The 17,905-nt window shown below is 42.1% G+C and overlaps 1 pseudogene; it reads right to left on the bottom strand.

Moving 5' to 3' along the window:
* Nucleotides 1–1,319: 1,319 nt before the first annotated feature.
* Nucleotides 1,320–2,182, bottom strand: LOC142760455 (uncharacterized; annotated as a pseudogene).
* Nucleotides 2,183–17,905: the final 15,723 nt, after the last annotated feature.

The raw sequence follows: 17,905 nt of genomic DNA on the forward strand, positions 1-17,905 counted from the left end.
CCCAGCTAGAATTCTCTCCCCCAGCACAGCGGACCCCCTTCCATTTAGGTGCAAATCATTTGCAGAATACAGTTTGTACCCCAATGAAAAGTCAGCCCAGTGCTCTAGGAACTCAAAGCCTTCTCCTCTACACCAAGACTTAAGCCATGCATTTAACTCCCTGAGTTCCCGCTGTCTTTCCTGTGATGCGCATGGCACAGGCAGTATTCCTGAGAATACAACCTTGTAGGTCCTTCCCTTCAGCTTGTAGCCTAGTTCTTTAAAATTATTCTTAAGGCTCCTCCACCTACCATTTATTCTGTCATTGGTACCGACATGGACCACAACAGCTGGATCATCACCAGCCCCTCCCAGCAATTTGTCCACCCATTCCACCACATGCCGAACCCTGGCACCAGGGAGACAGCAAACCATTCGGTTGAGGCGGTCTTGGCGACAAATTATTCTATCCGTCTTCCTGATTATAGAATCCCCTACAACTATAAATTGTCTTGGCTTACCTGCATTACCATCCCGCCGACTACTAGCTGGGCTGTTCTCCCGGCTGTTAGGGAGATCAGTATCCACTAGGGCTGCCATTTCTGAGACTGACACCCTCGCATCATCACCCAACTTGGCAATTTTGCTTGGAATGTCAGAAACCGGATCGGCCTTCCTTTTCTTTGACCCCTTTCTACTGCCCCTAACTACATTAACCCAGCTACTTATCTGATCCTGCTCACCCATGTCTTCACCCTCCAGTTCTAACCCACTAACTGCATGCTCCGTGAGCAGCAAGCTCAGCTCAAGATTGTCTATCCTCCTCAGTGTTCATGAGGGTCTTTTCTTCAAGTAGGATCAATGACATGTTGAACAGTACAGCTGTCGAATTGGAGTCCCGGGTTTTGCCGTCGTGCTTGCAGAAGAACATCCTCCGAGACGTGCTCTTTGTACTTTTCCCACAGTTCAAGTGGCTTGGATGGTCCGCACGTCGTGAGTTTGACAGCAAATAGGTTTCGTAAGCTTGCTGGTAATTGGCAGGTTGCTGCTTCCTCTAAAGTCTTGTCCCAATTAGAATCACCCTCAAGTAGTCCCCTTTCTTGACATGCTTGCCTATAGATTGTACAAACATGGTCGCCAACAGTCTTGAGGCTAACAAACGATGTCGGGCCTGCTACTGTGTGAAGAAGCAACCGGAGGAAGAAGCACTCGTGGTTGTTTGGGTGCTCTGTGTAGACTTGACTTGATTCCAACATGACCTTCAACTGGTGGTCCTTGGACTCTTCGCTTGAAAACTCTTGTATATTTATTCCACGTATAATACTTTGGAACATCGCAGTTTAGGAGTGTCGTTGCAAAGTCATCTTTTGGCAAAGCTTGAAGAATGCTGTCAGCGTGGTGTCTTTGGGCTGCAAAACTTGTTGTGCATTAGTTTCCTCTGTGAAGTAGACTCTCTGTCCATTTTCCAAGTGGACGTTGAGATGAACTACCATCGGATAGCGGTCGTGAATTGGAAAATCCAAAATTCGCCATACAGCCTCGTTGCTACTAATGTAAGGTCCAGTTTGGAAGCGATCGATTTCATCAATTGTTCTTTCTTGTCTTTCTTGGCGATTGATTTCATCAGTTGTTCTTCCTTGTCTTTCCAAGCCAAATGCTGCTTGATCCGATCCTTTGTTGACATATTTGCAGATGTACTTGATCGCCTTAACTGAGTTGCAATATTCAACATTGACGTGAGATTGAAAGGTCTTGGAAAGAAATGGCGAGTAGGGTACAATCCATCTGTTGTCGACCTCGATGTCCTTGTAACTATTGCCAATCTTCATCAATGCAGTGAACCCGCTTTCTTCCACTTTTCTTCTGCGATAAAGTGGATAACCATCATTTCCAGACTGAGTTTCATGGATCAGCTGTCTTGGGAATCTCTTTGTACAAAGCCATCTTTCATGCATGGTGAGCTTGGATTCAGTCTTCCACATGGTCTATGAACCATGTTCTTCATGATGATGTCGAACAGCTTTTGAATTTCTTGTGCATTTGGGATCTCTGCACTAATGACAGAATCAATCTGATTTGGTCGGATCTTCTCCTTCAGCCAGATCAGTATATGTGTGTGAGGCAAAGCTCGTTTTTGCCATTTGATTGTGCGCATGAAGCATTGAGTTTCTCCAAATACCATGCCCTTTGTAAGGACATTCATGAACTTGATAACCTTTTGTCGAAAGACTCAGGCTACCAGACCGTGTCTATCAGTTGCCGATTGTTCTGGCAAGAGCTCTTGGCAATTTTTTTTCCATGTTGGGTTGCACGTAAAAGTAATAAACAGGTCAGGCCTTTCGTATTTTCGCACATATGTCATGGAGTCTTGAGTGTATTCATGCATATGTCGAGGGCTCCCTGTGAAGCTGGAAGGCAAGATAACCATCTGACCAACATTGCTCATGTTTCCATCGTTGACGACAGCATCTCGAAGGTGGATGTAGCTTTCAGCGCGAAGTGCCTTCTGATTGAAACGGATGAAGCGAAGTCGCTCCGTTTCGATTTTTGCATACATATCAACCAAAAACTGATAGAAAAGATTTCGGCACATCAACAGGTGATTTGAATGACTCGCCCGCATCATAATTTGATAGGCGTAGAAGGCCATGCACAAAACTTTTTTCCTGGCGGTAACATTTCCGGTACTTGGATTTGTTTGGAAGATTTGAATATCGTATCCGTCTTAGCCTTGCCAAAAGATCAGTGGATACTGAAGTGCGTCATATGATCGATGGGTTTCAGAAACTCTCTGCAGTTGATTATCATGCTTCTGCAGCACAATATCCCGATTTTCAAATTCCCCAATGATGACGACAGCAACTTCATTGACAGCAATGCTCTCCTGTTGGCCTTCGGTCAGCCTTGATGACCACTTTGTAGTTATCCGAAGTCATCATTTCCGTGAAGCATCTGCTGCAGTTCCAGCAAAATGTCGGCCCGAGTTCCAGGGACGTTGCTCTGTCGTTGCTGAACTTGAAGCTTTTCATCGCCCATTGAATAAATCTTCAGAAACTTTGGTGGTTCATTGGGCAATGGCAGGAGCGATCCAAGTCAATGGCAAACTTGTCCCTGAATTTTGAAAGTGGGCATGAAGCCTCTCTCTCGAATTTCGTTCACACCAAACAAAGTAATCTGAAAGCAAGAGTTGTAGCGCCTCAAATTTCCCAGAAAGTGCTTCGTTTGGGGAGTGTTCGCAGTCATCAGTGACTTGAGTGGTTCTGGTGGTGCAGTAAGTGGGGGTAGTTGAACCTTGCCAGCAGAGCAGCACATGCTACACAATGTTCACAGGTCGTTTCCATGTTTCCAATATTGACCAAGTCGTGCAGATCATATTCAATTGTTGGGTCGTATTGCATAGCAGCTTTGTTCATGCAATCCCAAGATGTTCGTCGAGAAACAATAGTTCTTGCGCCTTGTGCTCGAACCCAACGATCAGTCGCTTGAGGTGTTTTTTTCAGCTCATTTGGTCGCTTGTCGCAATCTTTGATCTTCAAGCCGAGCATTGGTCATTTCTGGCATTTCTGCAGCTCAACGTATTCTTTGAGCCAAGCGTCGACATTCTGTTTGTTCAGGAGTTTTTCTTTTGGGAGCCGTGGTCAGTGAAAAGTAACTTTCAGTAAAAGTGACTTTTAAACCAATCAAAAGTGGCAAAAGGAGGCAAACTTTGTTCGATGTCCAATGCGATCACAAATCGCTATTGGTTTGTTTGTCAACCAATTAAAGTGACTTTTAAACCAATCAAAATCTGCAAAAGGAGGCAAACTTTGTGAAATGTCCAATGCAATCAAAAATCGCTACTGGTTTGTTTTACAACCAATCAAAAATCGTGTTAGTTTGTTTTTCAATCAATCAAAAATCGCTATTGGTTAGCTTTTCAACCAATCAAAAATCACGATCAGGCAAGTGTGTACTTTGATGCAAATTGAAAAGTGAATGGCAGTGAAAAGTAAATTTCAGTAAAAGTGACTTTCAGTAAAAGCGATGTTTAATCCAATCAAAAATCGCAAAAGGAGTTAAACTTTGTTCAATGTCCAATCAAAAATAGCTATTCCCTGATCGGGCTTCAAACAAACAAACTTTATATAGTTCAATCCAGTATCAGGCTCCTCACACCAACTGCCTTTGACTGTAATAAGATGGCTGCCATCACCATAGTAACCAGCACAGCACATTGAGCCGCATTTATCAAAACTGTTTAATAGAAAAACATATCCTGTGGTCCATAGTAACCAATCAAAGCTCAGCTTTCATTTTTTTCCCACTGCGCTGGAAATATGAAAGCTGCACTGTGATTGGTTGCTATGGTCAACAAATCCAGTTTTTCTATTATACAGTTGTGTTAAATTAGGTTCAATCTTCTCCCATAAGTTCCAAGATGTCTGCCATTCCAACCAGCACAACACATTGTTCTCATATAAGGCACAAGATGGCTGGTATTACCATAGCAACCAGCACAATGCATTCTTCTGACATAAGCCCCAAGATGGCTGCTATGACCATAGTAACCAGCACAACACATTCTACTCATATAAAGTACAGTGGCTCTCATTATGAGACATATATAACATTGTAATTTTCAGTAAACACTAACATTGAAAGTCTAATTTATATCAATAACCAAAAGAATTGTCTGTAACATGGATATAAAAATTAACGTTATAATGGATTGTGTCCATGATAAATCTGGAGACATTTCCATTACAGAGACGTCCCGTTACTGCACAGAGCGTTAGTGTGTGGATGAACAAATAGGTTATAATCGCACTCATACCCCTCCCCCGTACTATTTATCATTACCAATCAACCCAAATCCATAGTAGCAAAGCATTGATGACTCGCCCTCTTTCTGCCTGAAAACACAAATTTGCATAAACACCACCTTTCCTAACCCGGCTTGCTAGACTATCTCCCACAAAACGGGGTTGTTGGCAAATATACCAAAATACACAACCTACTATATATACTAACCTTTATCCAGTATAGTAGAAGGACTGTGATGTCTCCCATGTTACATGTAGAAAGTTGTTCTGATCATGTCCCAGGAAAACACAGCAGAGATGACTTCTCTTTGTAGCAGGAGATGGAGTACGGTCTTGTGAGGAATATTGTGCGTCCTCTCCTGGATGTGGTCTGGTGGCAGCAGGCGGTGTATTAGATGTGTGCCTGGTCTCTGAATAATGTATCGGGAGGCAGATTATGATGTCAGCAGCAGCAGTGTGACATCACTCTGGTTGTTACATCCCTACCAGCAGCCAATCAGGTAAGCTTTTATAATTACCAAAGCAGGTATTAAAAATCTGATTGGTTGTTATGGCTTACAGATGATGTGATCCATTTTAAACCAATGAAAAATCGGGCTTCAAACAAACTTTCGAAAATATATAATAGATATCAAAAGACAAAAATTTTGGAGAAAAACATGGAAGTTGATGCTGGCTGGAAGTGGTAGAAAGTAGGTCCATTTTGAGGGGGTCTGGTTTTGGGTGTAAATTATTTTAGGGGTTTAGTTTGGTGTCTGAATTTAGGGGTATGGTTGGGAGTCTAAATTATTTTATTGTCTGGTTGGGGTCTGAATTACTTGAGGGGTCTGGCCAGGGGTCTGAATTAATTAGGGGATCTCATAGGGGGTCTGAATTAATATAGGTGTCTGGTCTGAAATAATGTAGGGGTCTTGTTGGGGCCTTGAAATCATATAGGGCTCTTGTCGGGGGCCTGAATTAATAGAGGCGCCTGGTCAGGGTATGAATTAATATAGGGGTCTGGACAGGGGCCTGAATGAATTTAGAGGTCTAGTCGGGGGTCCCAATTAATGTAGGGGTATGGTCTGAAATAATGTAGGGGTTTGGTCAGGAGTCTGAATAGGTTTACGGGTCTGATCAAGGGTCGGAATTAATGTAGGAGTCTGGTCAGGGGTCTAAATTAATTTGGGGGTTGGATGGGTATGTGTATTCACTTAGGAGACTGATCTGGGTCTAAGTACTTTATGGATCTGGTCTGGTGTAAAATAATTTTGTCATCTTGTCTGATCGCTATGCAGGCAACATGGATGCTGCTTTTTTATCTTTAAAGATCACTATTTCCTACAAATACAGGATACAGCCATGACTTGTACCCCATTCTATGCCAATTTCTTTTTAGGAGCATGGGAAAGGGAAGTCTTCATTTCGGACACTCTCAAAGGTATAGACAAAATCCACAATTGGATAAGGTATATAGATGACATCCTGTTCATCTGGGAGGGCACCCCAGAGGACCTAAACGTCCTAATGTGTAATTTGAATAAAAATTCTATTAATGTCAAATTATCTTACAAATGGGGTAGAAATTTTTTTTTTTGGACATCAATATACAAGCAAAAAATTAGTGGTAAAATTGAAACGGATGTCTTTAGGAAGACTACATCTGTAAATTCCCTCCTCCATGCAGAATCTGCACACCTTCCATCTACCATTAGAGGAATACCTACTGGCCAATGACTAAGAATGAAACGTATATGTTCTACAACTGCCCTTTTTGAAAAACAAGCTGAAGATTTAAAACTTAGATTGCAGGAAAGGGGTTATTCCAACAGATCCATCAAAAGAGGTTACAAACTAGCTAGATCCACTAATAGGGGGAATCTCCTTTCTCCCAGCTTTAGGAAATTGAAAGACTGTCAGTCCACCAGGATGATAACTCCTTATTATTCCCAGTGGTCCCAAATGACCTCAATATTAAAAAGCAATTGGTATGTACTCCAGACGGACCCAACCCTAAGGGCTCATCTAAATCCCTCACCCTTAATAACAGCTAAGAGAGCAACAAATTTAAAAGATCTACTAGTCCACAGTCATTAAGTATCGTAAAAAAACAACTTCTGTGTCTCAAAAGGTCCAGCATGGGGATGCTTCCCATGTGGATCTTGTAAAGCATGTAATAACATTGAAAGAGCCTTTATGTTCACAGATACTAATGACCGCAAGGTCTTTAAATCACACAACACATATCATGCAGTTCGACGGGAATCATATACCATGCGATCTGCCCATGCAAGAAAATCTACGTTGGCTTATCCATACGAGGATTTAGGGTGAGTGCGAGAACATATTCGCGATATGGAAAAGGCTAAAAATGAGATCGATATCTCCAAGCTAAAAACCCTACCCAAACATCTCAAATTATTTCACCAGTGCAATTTCAAGCTTCACAAGTTTAGGGGGAAAGATCAAATACATCTGGGCTCCAGAGAAGGTAATATGATGAAGAACCTAGCCCAATTGGAAAGCAGGTGGATCTACAAGTTGGGCAGTCTGTCTCCTGCGGGCCATAATGAGAGCTTTGGATTCAATGCATTCGTCTTATCTAACATATCCGTATTTTTAGCTTTCACTTCTATTTCTATATATTTTTCTATTATTTACTATTTATTTTTTCATAACTAACACTTTATTTTCTTTCTAAGCTATTTCTTCAGTGATGTCGATGATATAAGATTGAGCCATAAGTAGAAACACTCCAGGAATATATCGATCCTTTACCATCATGAAAATACTACCTGATATCGCATGGAGGAACCATAAAAGGATCCGTCGCCACTGTGCCTGAGAAGATATGGTCCTAAAGTACTTTGCTTGTTTCAAGATGCAGAAGGGAAAAGTGGGCTTTGTTGGAGGGGCGCTTTTATGCGGAGAGATTGCTCTCTCTGGTTCTCCTGTGATTTATGCAATCTAGATTTATGTGTAATGAATTTACATCCAGTAAGAACTCTCATTTCGCTTTTGTTTTAAGATACTGTCTATATCTACTAGAGTCTTTCATGGGCATCTTTAAAGCATGTAACCTTGGGGAATTTTAACATATATGATAACTATAAAAACCAAATAGATGTTTTTTTTACAATCTTTTTTCCAAAGGCATGTGAGGATAGTAATTTTGCTCTTTGTTGGATGTAGATTGACAAATGGGAGAATTGGGAAGCTCACCACACCAGGAGAGCATGTTCTCTTTGGTTCTTCAGTGGCATATATAATCCTCAATAGACTGACTATATAAATTCCGAACCTTCATTCCCACTCCAATATATATTATTTATTCTATATATGGGGAGGTGTATGGACAAGCTTTGACATGCAGATTCGGCTGATCCTAATACTTCTGAAAATTATTAGTATGAAATATAAATATATATTTTTTAATGATACGGCAATACTCCTTTCTTGGGCTACTGTTACAAAAAGTAATACACAGAATAAAATGCAAAATTTCACATTCACTATATTTCATTCGCACAAATCTCTTCAGGTATATCCCTTCCTAATTTATATATTTATTTGCAGATATTTTAATTGATCATTTACTATCTATTGTATTGTCACCTTTCACTAATCTTTACCTTCATCACCTACTTTTATATTTCGCTTATAATCATGCGGGTTGGATGCACGCTGGAACACCATGATACTCTGGTCTGATCCGGACGGACCAGATGTAGATGGAGTCTTCCATTATTCTTTTCCTGGTTCTATTTTCCACTTCACATATCCAATTATTTTCTTGCATGATAATCAGTTAAATGCTGAATACATAAGTATATCACCTTTTGTACACTCACTCTGACCAGTACATCGCAAGTAAACACACTTTTTTTTAGTATTATGTTTCCTTACATTGAGATAACAAACACACAGTTAACCCCACTTTGATATTACAATCATTATATATACATTTATATTCACTGACTTGCGTGCTCTGAGGTACGATACCCAAACTAATGTAATTAAATTCCCTGCTGTTCTATTATATATTTCATACTAACATTTTTCTTTCTCTTAAAATTACATATTTATATCCAAATATACACATAATAATCATATTTAGAGATATAAACTAATTACAGCTTTGCATGCCACATCCAAGATGGCCGACGGAACTTGCACAGTGAGGATTCCTATTGTGCTCTACATTTCTTAGCCCCACTTCCGCAGGATGTACTGCAATGTCATAACGATAGTCTATCAACAAACTATTTATACACAAGTTGTACTCCCTATGTATTCATTGTCTCACATAATCTGTCAATCAGAAATGTTGACTTCTGTTGGCTCCAGTCAAATATTTAAGACATCCTTGATCACCTCATAAACATGCCTCCTGAGGAGAACTAACTAGAATTGCGCGTCGAGGTGGCAATACACGCCAGTTTCATGTGTGTAATAGTTTAAACTTTTCTTTTTCTGGCAAGGTTTCAGCCAGGGGCGTAGCTAAAGGCTCATGGGCCCCGATGCAAAAATTCTTACTGGCCCCCCCCCCGCAAACTTCTCATGGCCGACGGTCCGCAGCTTTCAGCTGCATCGCTGGCTCTCCTAAGTAACCCAACAATGCAGCACTAGCAGCGGCGGCGTCACTAAGGCTGGGTTCACACACCCTATTTACGGACGTAATTCGGCCGTTTTAGCATTGAATTACGTCCGAAAATGCGTCTCAAAAGCGTTGGCAAACATCTGCCCATTCATTTGAATGGGTCTTACGATGTTCTGTGCCGACGGTCATTTTTTTTTACGCGGCGCTGTCAAAAGGCGGCGCGTAAAAAGACGCCCGCGTCAAAGAAGTGCCTGTCACTTCTTCAGACGTAAATGGAGCCGTTTTCCATGGACTCCATAGAAAAACAGCTCCAATTACGTCCGTAATGGACGCAGCGAAAGACGCCTGCACATGCCATTACGGCTGAAATTACGGTGCTGTTTTCTCCTGAAAACAGCACCGTAATTTCAGCCGTAACAGACGCTGCCATGTGAACATACCCTCAGGGCTTAAAATGTCAGGGAAAATAGCCCCAATACATATGTGTCCGCCCAAAAAAAAGTGTGTATATGAGACAGCATAGCATATCTATAGCACTACGACCCTATAAACTATGGATAGGATTAGATACAGTGGCTCAGCAGACAGTATCACACATGATAGGATTAGATACAGTGGCTCAGAAGGCAGTATCACACATGATAGGATTAGATACAGTGGCCCAGCAGACAGTATCACACATGATAGGATTAGATACAGTGGCTCAGCAGACAGTACCACACATGATAGGATTAGATACAGTGGCTCAGAAGGCAGTATCACACATGATAGGATTAGATACAGTGGCTCAGCAGACAGTATCACACATGATCGGATTAGATATAGGGCCCAGCAGACAGTATCACACAAGATACGATTAGATACAGGGCCCAGCAGACAGTATCACACATGATTGGATTAGATACACAGCTCAGCAGACAATATCACACATGATTGGATTAGATACAGGGCCCAGCTCGCTGACATTGCGTCTCCAGCGCTGGACCCAGGATAGGTAAGAATAATAATTTTGCTTCTTTATGTGTTACTGATTATTTTTGTGTGTTTGTGTTTTTTATACAGGTTCGGTTGTTGGACTTCGGATTCGAAGACTTCAATGACAGCGTTTTTTTTATTCTCAATAAAATGGTTAATGAGGGTTGTTTTTTTATTTCAATAAAATATTTTTTCTATGTGCTTGTATCTTTTTAAACTTTATTATCACCGCCTTAGTAATGGCCGCTGGCTGATTGACAACCTCCATTACTAAGGCGGGGCTTAATGTTAGCAGGTGCAGAGGCTAACACTAACCCCCATTATTACCCCGGTACCCATCGCCACCAGGGGTACTGGGAAGAGCCGGGTACGAACCAGTACCCGACCATCTGTAGTGACGGGCAGGCACCGGGGTGGCCGCAGGCAGGTAGCATTAGGCTGGGGAAGGCCAAATACAGTGGCCCTTCCCACCCTTGTAATGCTGCCTGCTGCTGCTGTGTTGTATCTGGCTGGTTATGAAAATTGGGGGGGACTCCACATAGTTCTTTCCAATTATTTTTTATTTTTATTTTTTTAAAATGACGTGGGGTCCCCCCCATTTTTCATAACCAGCCAGATACAATAAAGCAGCAGCAGCCTAGCATTACCAGGGTGGGAAGGGCCACTGTATCTGGCCTTTCCCCTCCTGATAATACCAGCCTGCGGCCACCCCAGTGGCCGACCATCACTACAGATGGTCAGGTACTGGATCGTACCCGGCTCTTCCCAGCACCGCTGGTGGCGGTGGGTACCGGTGTAATAAAGGGGGTTAGTGTTAGCCTCTGCACCGGCTAACACTAAGCCCCGCCTTAGCAATGGATGCTGTCAATCAGCCGGCGGCCATTACTAAGGCGGTAGTAATATAGTTTAAAAAAAAACACAAAGACATAGAAAAAATATTTTATTGAAATAAAAAAAAAAAAACACAGCCCTCATTAACCATTTTATTAATAATAAAAAAAAAAAGCCGTCATCGAAGTAGTCCTGGAATCCGCCGTAGTCCAACGACCGAACCTGTAAGAAAACACACAAAAAACTATTAGTAACACGTGTGTTAGGCTTAGCTACAGGGCCCATGTGTGATACTGTCTGTGGGACCCTGTATCTAAGCCGACCACAACGTAGGCTTAGATACAGGGTCCGGCAGACAGTAATCTTATACAGTATAAGATTACTGTGTGCTGGGGCCCTGTATCTAAACCTACAGTGTGGTAGGCTTATATACAGGGCCCATCAGACAGGATCACACATGGGCCATGTATCTAAGCCTACCATGTGATTGGCTTGGATACAGGGCCCAGCAGACAGGATCACGCATGGGCCATGTATCTAAGCCTACCATGTGATTGGCTTAGATACAGGGCCCAGCAGACAGGATCACGCATGGGCCATGTATCTAAGCCTACCATGTGATTGGGTTAGATACAGGGCCCAGCAGACAGGATCACGCATGGGCCATGTATCTAAGCCTACCATGTGATTGGCTTAGATACAGGGCCCAGCAGACAGGATCACACAATCTGTGATCCTTTCTCATGGGCCCCCTAAGCCTGCTACATCGTAGGCTTAGGGGTTGTACAGTCCCTAAACATTGATGGCCTATCCTCAGGATAGGCCATCAATAGCTGATGTGTCTCTCGGGACCCGCAAATCAGCTGTTTTGAAGGGGCCGCAGCACTCGTACGAGAGCTGCTTCCCCTTCATTTCACTACTCGCTCACACTGTGAATCGCCGACACCGATTCACAGTGTGACCGGAATGAAGTGACAGGAATGAAGGGGAGCAGCTCTAGTACGAGTGCTGCGGCCCCTTCAAAACAGCTGATTGGCGGGTCCCGGGAGTCGGACCCCGCCAGTCAGGCCTAACCTTACGTTCCTCTTTGGCCGCCGCGGGAGTTCTGTCGACTCGATGCTGTGCGCGGCGCATAGCGCTGTGACGTCATGCGCTACTCACAGCGCTTGGCGTCAGGACCTCCGCTGCCATCCGAAACCAGGAAGGTAAGTAAAGTATGTTACTATAGTAACAGGGGCCCGCGGCCCGAGTTACTATAGTAACTTTTTATTGATGTGGTGCGGGGGAGGCCGTGGGCCCCCCTGGCTTCGGGGCCCGGTCGCAATTGCGACCGCTGCGACCCCTATAGCTACGCCAGTGGTTTCAGCACTATATGCAATTATGCATGCATATTTGATGTTAGAGGTTTTTCAAGGTAGTGATTTAATACACCTGTATTGTTATATGTACTGACTTTTACTTATAGACGTATATCCGCAACATATATTCCTTGTCATGTTGCTTTTACCTAATATAGCAAAATAGTATCATATCTCACTCCATGGAAACCAATATGGCGTTGTATATTTGGTGTTTGATATCATTCTTTTATCTTTGTAATACATTATATCATTTGTGTTTTTATCTTTGTTGCTTAAATTAATAAATAAACATCTTTTTGATACAATATATGTATTCTAGTCTATATGCTCCTTTTGTTTGATTTTGGTTTATAACATGGATGCCACGTCTGAGGAGAAGGCAGAGACTTTGACAAGGCGTGTAAAATTTAAGAGCCTGAAGGAGCCAGATGCGGCAGTCAGGTGAGTGAGTGTGCTCTTTAACCCGTTAGTGACCGGCCCATAGTCTTTTTACGTTGGTCACTAACGGGCCTTATTCCGATGCCATAGACTTTTTACGTCGTGGCATCGGAAAAAGTAAACAGAGCAGAGCAGGGAGCTGTCAAATCTCCCTGCTCTCAGCTAGCAGAGGCAGTTGAGGGCTGGGGGCGTCCCTGCTCTGCCGGGTGAGATCGATATTAGTATCGATCTCACCCGTTTAACCCCTCAGATGCGGTGCTCAATAGCGAGCACCACATCTGAGTGGTTTTGGAGAGAGGGAGGGAGCTGACTCTCATCCCACCGACACCCGGCGATAAGATCGCCGAGTGTCTTTGTCTCCCATGGCAGCCGGGGGCCTAATAAAGGCCCCCAGGTCTGCCTGTAATGAATGCCTGCTAGGTCATGCCGGAGGCAGGCAGTAATACACTGCAATACAAAAGTATTGCAGTGTATTATAATAGCGATCGGAGGATCGCATAGTGAAGTCCCCTAGTGGGACTAGTAAAAAACTTTAAAAAAAAGTTGAATAAAGTTAATTAAAAAAAAATTGGAAAAAAAATTAAAAACCCACTTTTTCGCCTTACAAACTGCTTTGCTATTAAAAAACCAAAATAAAGTTAAAAAGTTACACATATTTGGTATCACCGCGTCCGTAACGACCCCAACTATAAAGCTATTACATTACTTAACCCGCACGGTGAACGCCGTAAAAACGTACATAAAAAACGACGGAAAAAATAATTTTGAAAAAAAAGCGTTTTTACTGTGTAAAAGTAGTAAAACATACAAAAACTATACAAATTTGGTATCGTTGCAATCGTAACAACCCGCTGAATAAACTTATTGTGTTATTTATACCACAAAGTAAACGGCGTAGATTTGGGATGCAAAAAAGTGTGGCGCAATTTCAGATTTTTTTCTATCCCCCTCCCAAAAAAAGTTAATAAAAGTTAATCAATAAATAATATGTACCTCAAAATGGTGCTATTAAAAAATACAACTTGTCCCGCAAAAAACAAGACCTTATACAGCTATGTCGACGCAAAGTTAATTAAGGTCATTAAGGTCTAATATAGGCTGGTCATTAAGGGGTTAAAAGCAGCAGCTTTAGTGCAATAATTTTATTATGTTGCTCCTCTGCACACCTACTGTCTCCCCCTTGGCCTACCACCTAGCCCCTACCCAGCTGACTCCCCCTCTTTCTCCACAGAGCCCATGTCAGGGAGAATACCCCCCCTGGGCCCACTCCCACCCCTGCCACTTTCTGCTCGCATAGCCCCTCACAGAACCCTGCCACCTAGTCTCTCCCCCTTGTCCCCTGACAGATTCCCTGTCTACCTACTGTCTGTGCCCTGCCCCTCAACAGTTTTGTCTCACACTCCCCCGTTCCTCTACTGCCACTTTCCATTGTCACCTCCATTCCCCGATAATGGGGGTACCCAGACGCCTTAACATGGCGCCTAACAATTTCTGACGGTGCTGCTCAGGGGCACTATCAGAATCAGGACAATAATTTTCTACCCAAAGACAGAAATGAAAATATACACCCCCTCCATTTCTCCCTTTACGTATACGTAACACTGCCTATAGATATTAGATTGGTTATGGCAGTCCCTCAGACTTGCTGATAATCCAATGTTGTTGTGTGAGGTCCTGTTTTTTTGTATTTCACTGTGTGTGTGTGTGTATATATATATATATATATATATATATATATGTTTTTTCTTTATTGTCGTTCTCCGATCAACTTAAAAAGTTTTACAACTATTGTCTGGGTCGATACAATTAAGGGGATAACTAATGTATGTATTTTTTTTTATGTTTGAGGACTTTTATTTAAAAAAAAACCTGTATAAATTAAAAATATTAATGTTAATTCTTTATTTAACATGCACATCTGTACATCTTTTTTTTTTGGTAGCAAATTACTTTATTAACCCCTTAAGGACGCAGCCTAGTTTGGGCCTTAAGTCTCAGAGCCCATTTTTCAAATCTGACATATTTCACTTTATGTGGTAATAACGTTGGGATGCTTAAACCTATCCAAGCGATTCTGAGAATGTTTTCTCATGACACATTGGGCTTCATGTTTGTGGTAAAATTTGGTAGATATATTCAGTGTTTATTGGTGAAAAATTGCAAAATTTTGAGAAAATTTTGAAATAATAGCATTTTTCATAATTTAAATGCATCTGCTTGTAAAACAGACAGTTATACCACCCAAAATAGTTACTAGTTCACATTTCCCATATGTCTACTTTAGATTGGCATCGTTTTTTGAACATTCTTTTATTTTTCTTGGACGTTACAAGGCTTAGAACATAAACAGCAATTTCTCATATTTTTAAGAAAATTTCAAAAGCCTTTTCTTTAAGGTACCTCTTGAGTTCTGAAGTGGCTTTGAGGGGCCTATGTATTAGAAACCCTGATAAAACACCCCATTTTAAAAACTAGACCCCTCAAAAAATTAAAGCAAAGTGGAGGTGAAATTTGCAAATTTCATTTTTCTTGCTGAATTTCAATTTTATTAAAAAAAATTTGTGTAACACAGAATGTTTTACCAGAGAAATACTACTAAATGTGTATTGTCCAGATTCTGCAGTTTTTAGAAATGTCCCACATGTGGCTCTACTGTGCTCGTGGAATAAAACACAAGCCCTAGAAGCAAAGAAGCACCTAGTGCATTTTGAGGCCTCTTTTTTATTAGAATATATTTTAGGCAGCATGCCAGGTTTGAAAAGGTGTTGAGGTGCCAAAACAGTAGGAATCCCCCAATAGTGACCCCATTTTGGAAACTACACCCCTCAAGGAATTAATTTATGGTTGTTGTTACCATTTTGACCACACATTTTTTTCACAGCACGTATTTGAATTGGGCTGTGAAATGAAAGAAATTTCATTTTTTCAAATAAAATGCCATTTGTGATCAAAATGTCTTATTTTCACAGGGAACAAAATACCCCATTTTGTTGCCCAATTTGTCCTTAGTGTGGCAATACCCCATTTGTGGTGATAAACTGCCGTTTGGGCCCATGGGAGGGCTCAGAAGGAAAGGAGCGCTATGTGTTTGTTGGAGTCCAGATTTTGCTGCATTGGTTTTCGGGTGCCATGTCGCATTTGCAGAGCCCCAGAGGTATCAAAGCAATGGAAACCCACCATAAGTGACCCCATTTTGGAAACTAAACCCCTCAAGGAATTCATTTATGGCTAATGTGACCATTTAGACTCAATAGTTTCTTCACAGAACTTATTTGAATTGAGCTGGGAATTAAAAAAAAATATTTTTTTTCCAATAATATGTCATTTTAGCTAAAAAATTCTTATTTTCACAAGAAATAAAATACTAAATTTTGTTGCCCAATTTGTCCTGAGTGCGGCAATACCCCATTTGTGGAGATAAACTGCCGTTTGGGCGCATGGGAGGGCTCAGAAGGAAAGGAGCGCTATTTGTTCTTTGGAGTCCAGATTTTGCTGGATTGGTTTTCGGGTGCCATGTCGAATTTGCAGAGCCCCAGAGGTATGAATGCAATAGAAACAAACCACAAATGACCCCATTTTGGAAACTACACCCCTCAAGGAATTCATTTATGGGTGTTGTGACCATTTTGACCCCATAGTTTTTTCACAGAACTTATTTGAATTGGGCTGGGAATGAAAACAAAATTATTTTTTTCAAATAATATGTCGTTTTGGCTGAAAATTTCTTATTTTCACAAGAAACAAAATACCCCATTCTGTTGCGCAATTTGTTCTGAGTGCCGCAATACCCCATTTGTGGTGAAAAACTGTCGTTTGGGCCCATGGGAGGGCTCAGAAGGAAAGGACCACCATTTGGCCTACTGGGGATTTTCTATTGCGAAGTCATGTATGCAGAAGCACCTGAGGTACCAGTACAGTTGAAACCCGCAAGAAGTGACCCCGTTTTAAAAACTACACCCTTAAAGGCATTCATCTAGAGGTGTAATGAGCATTTTGACCGGAGACCTACACCCCATAAACTGTAATGTGGGTTCTCCTGGGTAAGGCAATACCCTACATGTGGCTGTTATCAGCTGCCTGGGCACACAGCAGGGCCCAGAGGGGAAAGACGAGGGGGGATAAGCTGTGCGGAGTGCATCAGGGTAAGTAAAACTGGGGTAGATTAAAAATCAAGGACTGTATGATACATCTTAAAACACTTTCATACAGAGCTCTGGTTATTCGGGACACGTGTCACATTGATATATTGTGTCATCCCTTATCGCCCTCTTATAGCAGACTTTGCACCTCTTTTGACTTTTTCCCTTCTTGCCAGTTTGGGGAACTTCTTCTGGAAAGTGTTGCCCTGGTACGATGCGTGTGGCCCCGCTTCCAGAAGAACTGGGTGCCCCCCCTTCTTGATCCCTAAAGATTAGGTTCTTGATAATCACCTCTTGAAATTCCAGGAAAGTTCCCCTCTGGCCTGCACATCGACGTATCAAGTACACATTGTACAATGCCATCTGTATGATGTGCCCGGCCAGCTTCTTATAACACACCGCATGGCGCTGTAGGGCTTCAGGATTTGATCTGACAAGTCCACCCCTCCCATGTACTTATTGTAGTCCAGGATGCAGTCTGGTTTGGGGGTGGCCTTTCCTTCATATATCCTAAATCTGTAGGTATACCCTGATGCACTCTCGCACAGCTTATACATCTTCACTCCATACCTTGCCCTCTTACCCGGCAGGTACTCGCGGAATTGAACCCTCCCTTTAAAATGTACCAGGGACTCATCAATAGAAATACACTTCTCGGGGGTGTATGCTTGGGAAAACCGGGCACTGGAACGGTCTAATAGGCGTCTCTGTTTATACAAACGGTCAAAACTGGGGTCATCTCGGGGTTGGCACGGCTCATTATCAGTATAATGTAAGAAGCAAAGTATTGCCTAATTTATT

This window comes from Rhinoderma darwinii, chromosome 4 (assembly GCF_050947455.1).
Source record: "Rhinoderma darwinii isolate aRhiDar2 chromosome 4, aRhiDar2.hap1, whole genome shotgun sequence".
NCBI lineage: Eukaryota > Metazoa > Chordata > Amphibia > Anura > Rhinodermatidae > Rhinoderma > Rhinoderma darwinii.